The sequence below is a fragment of the Panulirus ornatus genome, chromosome 19 (assembly GCF_036320965.1).
Source record: "Panulirus ornatus isolate Po-2019 chromosome 19, ASM3632096v1, whole genome shotgun sequence".
NCBI lineage: Eukaryota > Metazoa > Arthropoda > Malacostraca > Decapoda > Palinuridae > Panulirus > Panulirus ornatus.
In genome coordinates this window covers 10,068,865-10,075,794 of record NC_092242.1, presented here as the reverse complement: position 1 = coordinate 10,075,794, position 6,930 = coordinate 10,068,865, and the positions used below count along the sequence as shown (strand labels likewise).

At 40.7% G+C, this 6,930-nt stretch overlaps 1 protein-coding gene across 5 annotated transcripts in view; it reads left to right on the top strand.

The window, feature by feature from the left end:
• The first annotated feature begins 732 nt into the window (after nucleotides 1-732).
• LOC139755378 (carboxyl-terminal PDZ ligand of neuronal nitric oxide synthase protein-like) overlaps nucleotides 733-6,930 on the top strand; it is a 472,165-nt gene continuing 465,967 nt past the window's right edge. For 3 of the 5 annotated variants that reach the window (XM_071673604.1, XM_071673606.1, XM_071673602.1), the window contains exon 1: nucleotides 733-808. The gene's annotated coding sequence lies outside the window, so the exon portion shown is untranslated. The remainder of the gene's footprint in view (nucleotides 809-6,930) is intronic. The other 2 variants (XM_071673601.1, XM_071673605.1) reach the window with 1 other exon arrangement.

The window sequence follows — 6,930 nt, the reverse complement described above, 5'->3', positions numbered from 1 at the left end:
GAAAAAGGGAAATCCGTGAAGACACTGGATGTAAAAAATGTAAAATTATTTTTTTACCTTTTTCTTGAGAAAGATGTAAGAGGTGAGGTCCCACGAGTATATATATATATATATATATATATATATATATATATATATATATATATATATATATATATATATATATATATACCACTTAACCCCGAGCACATTGCATATCAGCTGTTACACTTGTATACACACACTCACACACGCTCATGATCACTTCAGCTTAGAATAATACCAATGGCTTTATACACACCTGGTACTCACAGGAGATGAAGAATTATTTGGTTTTCTCCAAATGCGCTCTTATGTGTCTCATTAAAATGCTTCGCACGAGTATAAATGATATATCTACGCGTTTGATGCACTTTACGACTTACAGCGACATGTTTTCAATACAGACGTGATACAGCAATCATTATGCAACAATGAATTGAAATGCTGTGCTTTGGGTATGGTCAGTAACAGCGTTGGGTGACACCAATGAGTAGTGATCACACATTTTTCTCCTAACCTGTTGCTTCCTATGGTCGCCCTCGCCCTGTAACTTTTACTCATTAACCAGATTCGTGAAAATCTTCCGCAATTCGTGGATTGTAAAGGTATATGACGTTTGGTATCGTGAGGTTGCACTTGACCTGATGTGGGCGACGTGACCCAGGTGTGCGCCACAGACCCCTGGTGCCAGCGCTGAGAACTACACACCAGCTGGGATGAAGCGACCCCTCAGCAGCCTCAGTCAGTCAGTGTTCTGGGCGCTGGGTCCAGGTGTAGACGTGTGGAGGTACGCTCGCTTCTCATTGTTCACACCGTAGTGACATTTGAACATAGGAAGATTTAGTGATAAATGATGCAGTTATAGTGATGCATGGTTGATGATATGACATATATTTATTATGAATGCGGGAAAGTGTCGTTGAAACCGAGGAGGAAAGTGAGAAAAATTGCTGGAGAACGTAAAGGCTGCCCGGTCTGAGTGTTTCGTTAGGGCCCACAGCAAACCTGGGTTACCTAAAATGCCAGGTATAAAGCATTTACAACACAATTATACCTGTTTTGATAATACTGTTAATGGAATATCGAACAATAATGAAATAATTATGAACATGGATGAATCTAGTATCATCAGTCATCCGAAGAACAATGAATTTGAAAACGTTTGAAATAAGCCCCAGGGGGGTTTGGAGGAGAGGTACCGCCTGGTAATACTCTCACAGATCATACAGGCAGAAGAGATCCATATAATATAGAGGGAAAGAGTTGTAAGTATTTAAGGGAAGCTTGCATAGGTGTGAGGGAGAGGAAGACTGAGCCGGGATGGAGCAAGGAAGAGAACAACAACGCTGGCATCGGTTGGAGAATAAATAGTTGTTCCGTTGGCGGGTGTAAATACTGGCCTAGTAGCGGACTAGACTCCACGAAACTGTCTTGGGAGAGCCAGCTACCGAAATGTCTCGTGTGACACGTGTTACGCACTCAATCCTATTGTAGTTTTATTGGCTGCTATCGCCAGTACACAGGCCCCTATTATTCTTGGCATTGGTGGTTTCTGGGGGCTACACATGTTTGCCTAGGTTTTAGAACATGATAAGAGAGGTTGCTCTAAGAGCCTCTGTGTTGTAACCTGAAGAACACCATTGGATAGAGATGTCGAATTCATGTTGCTTACTGTACTATGGTTTCGGGGAGGGAGGGAGTCTTTCACAGCCTAAAATAACGCAGGAAGTTGGCAGTGCATCTCGCTGGTTCCCCAACACAAAATCAACAAGTATGCTGCCCTTCGGTGTAATATTATATACACTACATATTTTCTCTGTCGTGGTGTTTTTAGTAATTTCGTGTTTATGGGCACCGTCGCTTGTTTGGGGAGGGAGGGAAGGGTAGAATTGCTGGTCTGATCAGTTCTCAACCGCAGGTTCTCACCACGGAGGTAACAGGTTTCCAGGTATTGGGTTCTGTGAGAGCTCAGATGACGATAGATTTGATCAGGTGATGCATGCGTAGGTCATGTGATTTGAGAGCTGTGGAACCGTTTTGCAATGCAGTAATGACTTAATGAGGTAACAAAACTTAGAATCTATTTTTTCAGTAAATCACATGTTAGAGGTTCCCACAGTCTTTGAACTGCAATCATTTCGCTGTAGTTTAACCTTGTAGGTAGAGTGTGCTTGGCATTCACTGGTCTAATTGACGTCATAAAAATTATTAGGAGTTCTGAGACAAAAATTAAGCGAAGAAAGTAATGTATGATGATGACGTTCTTTCGCTTCTTGGTTCTGTGTGGACGTAAAGTATAGAAACAGAACATGGGATAATAGAATGCAGAATTATGCCGATCTTGATACGAGTTTTTAAAAGGTAATTTGTGCTGAAGCTGATTGCTTTCTGCTCCCCAGTCTTATGCGAGGAAACTATCATATATATATATATATTAAGATTATGAATAAACATGATCAGTATGAGGGTGCTGTCATGTCGTGGCCAACTTGTCAACCCCTCGTTACCAGCCCGACAGATGTAAGTCACGGCCGAAGGTGAATTGTTCGATTTATTTACGGTGATGTTAACCTATTAGATATACGTAGGTTAAATGTCATCAGAAGACGCAGTGTTCTCCTGTATCGTTACCTCAGAAATGTCAGTAGCACGGAGTTGATTTGCTGTTAGAAACTTGATATTGTATTTGTATTAGTTCAGCTTTTCGTAATTCTGTGCACGTTTTGTTGTGGTGTACATGGAGAATTGAAGGTGGGTAAAGCACCACCCCCATATATTTATTGTGGCTAAACATGTACCATTAATTTTGCTGTCCAAATCATATGATTGATTGATACGTCGTATTTGTAAAATTTGAATGACTTTGACGACTAAGTGCTGTAGTTATAAGAAAAAGTGAAAGGATCTTTGCTGCAGCCTTCGTAATTGAAGTATTGATAATTTCTCAATGATATTACCCTTCCGGGTTTGGATTTGCTGTTCATCATTACCACTAAGTATGTTTACATGAATCGCATAATGTTATTGCCAGTTTTTGTGCATCTAAAGAAATAGTGGTTAATATTACTATTTTCCTATAACACGTCAGTGACTTCTACTTGCCTAAAGGTTAAGCTAGAGGAATATTTGGAACCAGCTTCACTTTTTTTTTTGTAACATTTAAAGGAATTTTATGTTGAAGGGCTCTTGTTATTTATAGGATCGGCATTTATGACGCGGTTTCCTCTGTATATATTATGTTTGGCAAAGCACCGTCAGTTTTCTAATTTTGAAGTCTTATCCAAGTTCACATCTGTTTTGTAAGGTATATCCAAACCAGTTTTAACCCAGTGAATTTTTATAAAACGTAGGGCCCCATGTTAGATTAGAGTTCCATTTTCTCTTTTCTTTTAAGTGCTTTATTTTGAATAGAACAATAAACATGCCCTCGTGTACAAGTTCGGGAGAGTTCGACACAACTGTGTCAAAGATAATGGACTGAGCTAGGCAATTTGGTTCACTGCATGTTAAACTGGTCTAAGACAGTCAAGGCCTGTGGGATTGTATATCTAAGTTATTCATCTGGTAATGAGGAGATCGCACCCTTTCTCTTGAAACTGGTGATATTTGTTCCCTTCCGTGATTTATGCTCACACTGTAAAGTGTTGAAGGCAGACTCGGAAGTATCCAGTTCAGGAAACAACACCTTTCTCTATTTTCATCACCATTCTCTTGATATTTTCCGCGCTCTATTTTTCGGTGTGTTATTACGTCTCCTTCAAGTTCTTATGACGACTGGCGAGATTTGTGTCGTGTGTATCCCAAGACGGAAATGTAAGACTTGGGCTTATAGCTCTCTCGACTCTGTGCGACATTGGAGGACCGACTATTTCAGTGGCTGAGATAAACTTAATACTTTATATTAAGATAACGGAAGTTTGGAGGAATGATACATATTTTCTGGCTGTACACAGTAAATATGATGTAGGATAGTCTTCGAAGTTTCTGCAAGGATATGGTTAACAATTATCCATAGATGTATTTCTTTATCATTTGTCAAAAAAGTAATGAATTTAAGAACCTCCTCTCAGTGGACTAAAGAGTGATGTGTTTTGTTAGCAGTGTTGTTGCACGGTATCATAACAGTAGCGGAAAAGAAATAGTGGTGAAGCGAGTTATCAGTTCATCACGTCAGGAGCTGAAACACATGGGTGGTTAACAGTGTTCTTTGCCCCTTTTCCTCCATGGCATCTGGTCGTCTATCTTTTAAAACAAGCTTCCTACACATCTTTTGTTCCTCAAATCCTTTCTCATCTCCACTGCTTTCCCTTAGTCCCCCATACGATTTCTTCTTTCGCCATACGATCTTGCTCCCATTTATTCCCATTCCATAAAATTTACCCTCTCCTCCCGTCACCATTGTACAGTAATCCCCCCCATTCCCTCCTGCATCTGGAGAATACCATCCCCTCCTCTTCTTGGACCTCCCTCGTCCATTTTCTTGTTTGACGTCATAACTGTCTTTAGTTGTATCTTGCTGCATGATTTCCGTCATTTCCCTCGCAATTTACATATGACATTGCATTGTTTTCTTGACACACTTATGCCACAAGTGGTTATTGTCTTTGTGTGTGTGTGTGTGTGTGTGTGTGTGTGTGTGTGTTGTTTATAACAGCACACTAAATTTCCCTCTGGTTGCTTTACAAGCCGTGTGACGTAGCAGGACATGTTTTTAAATAGAATTCGAGATTAATGTGGCGGTGCTGCATATATTGTACTATTATGTTTTCTTGCGATTCTCGTAATGTGGTGCTGTTGGCCTCCTTGACCGTCCCCACAAGCCATACCCGCGGTGTGTGAGGGCAATGTCGGCTTTATATCACCAGTATATTTGGGTTAGGATAGCGGTCGGCTCTTAGGACCTTCACTAGCATACTAATGCCCTGCCTTCATGGGTTTATACTTCCTTTCTTCTCGTGCTCTGTATTACGATCATGATAAAGCGCCACCAAGTGGTCATAGGCATGGTACCGCCTTAATATTAATGTAGCAGCAGGTATATGGCGTAGTGTGTGATAGTCCGAGGCATGGTAGCGAGTTTGGTGTGGTAGATAGTATCAGACGAAGTAGCATGGTAAGTGGTGACGAATGGTCCAAGAAAGTATGTGTGTCAGGTAAATGGCAAAGTAGTTTAAGGCATGATAGAGCAGTGATGTGTCAGCTAGCAGTCTGTCGAGACAGCATGTTAGTATATAATAGGAGGTAGTTGTATGGTTGCCACGGGAGTATAGTAACGCGGCAGGGAGACCTTGTGCATAGTAACGTGGCACCAGTGCGCCAAGTAGTCTCAGACTTTAGTATCTTTGGCAGTATGAGGCAAGTAGTCTTGTGCATCGTGTAGTTCGAGGCTTGGCGGTATAATGGTGCAGGAAATAGCATGAGGTATGCCAGTGTGGTAATACGGTGGCGAAGAGTCTGAGGCGTAGAAGCCAGCAGTTATATGCGTTGTTGCTTGGTATTGTTGGTGCAAGTAGCCTGAGACTTGGGAGCCAGCTAGTGTTGCAACAAAGCAGTTTGAGGCGTGGTAGCTTGGTTATGTGGCATCTGGTAGGGTTAGGCAGGGTAATATGGCACCTTGTGGTTATATGCATTGTAGCATGGTAATGTTCCATTGATTAGTGAGGCGTAATGTCATTAGGTCAAGTATGAGAATAGTTGGAGTGCAACTTACCTGGATAGCATTGCTTTGCTGGGTTGTCGTGGCTTTATTATAAGGTACTATTTTTCAGATCGCCTAACATGTACTTCAGAAATGTTCAGAATGCTGTAGGATGTGCTTTGACCGTTGATTTAGCTTAAGGTAGGGAATTGTCCTTATTAGACGTTGATAGGTGGTGCATTTTTGGTGTAGCGTGGTGAGCACGAAGTTTAAATACCGTGCCTGCTGGGGGGTATACTTCCCCCGCGACCGTTAAGGATCAATAAATGCCTTTCCTGGTCTTGCTTCCTGTCTGTCCACTTTGATCGAGCTGTCCCTCTCGATCGGTTATGACATTTACTGTTGTGAATTGATAACAGGGTTATGAGTGGGTAAAAATGAAGTAGATGCTGCTAGTTATTTTCTCCGTAGAATTTATAAAAAAAGAATAACATGGCGTGCATAGTGGACAGTTATGATGTGTATGTTAGTGTGTTTTGTATTTAAATGTCTCTATGAATACACGAATTTAGATTTATTCATTGTCCGTTATTTATATATATATATATATATATATATATATATATATATATATATATATATATATATATATATATATATATATGTGTGTGTGTGTGTGTGTGTGTGTGTGTCTGTGTATATAGGAAAGGATCGTAATTTTGCGCGTGATCAAGTATACTCCTAAGAGTCCGCGGGGAAAATGAAACACGATACGTTCCCAAGTGCACTTTCGTGTAATAATCACATTATCAGGGGAGACACAAGAGAGAAATATAATAGTTGATATACAACGAAGAGACGTAGCTAGGACGCCATTTGGTAAACATTTCTCATGTCTTTTTCACGAAATCCCCAGTATTCTCATGATTACTGATATATTGAAGTTAGTAATGATATATCAGATGCTTTTAGCTTGAATTTTGGTTATGCGCAGCCTCGTTCATCAAACATGAAAGTTGTGTGAGGAAATTCTGTGCAACGGTCTTGCTTATAGAGAGAGAAAAAAAAACTCGTTTAGTTTCTCGCAGAGACAGTCTTAATCCACTTTTAGAACGAACAGTTCCGACGAGAATCTGCCACTGCATCCCTAGTGCAGCACATTAATTGAACGAACGCATCAAATGGTTGTTTAACAAGGTATTCTCTGAAATTGACGAGTCAGCTTACAAGCGGTATCCCGGGCCGTATGCACAAGGGATGGTACACCGAGC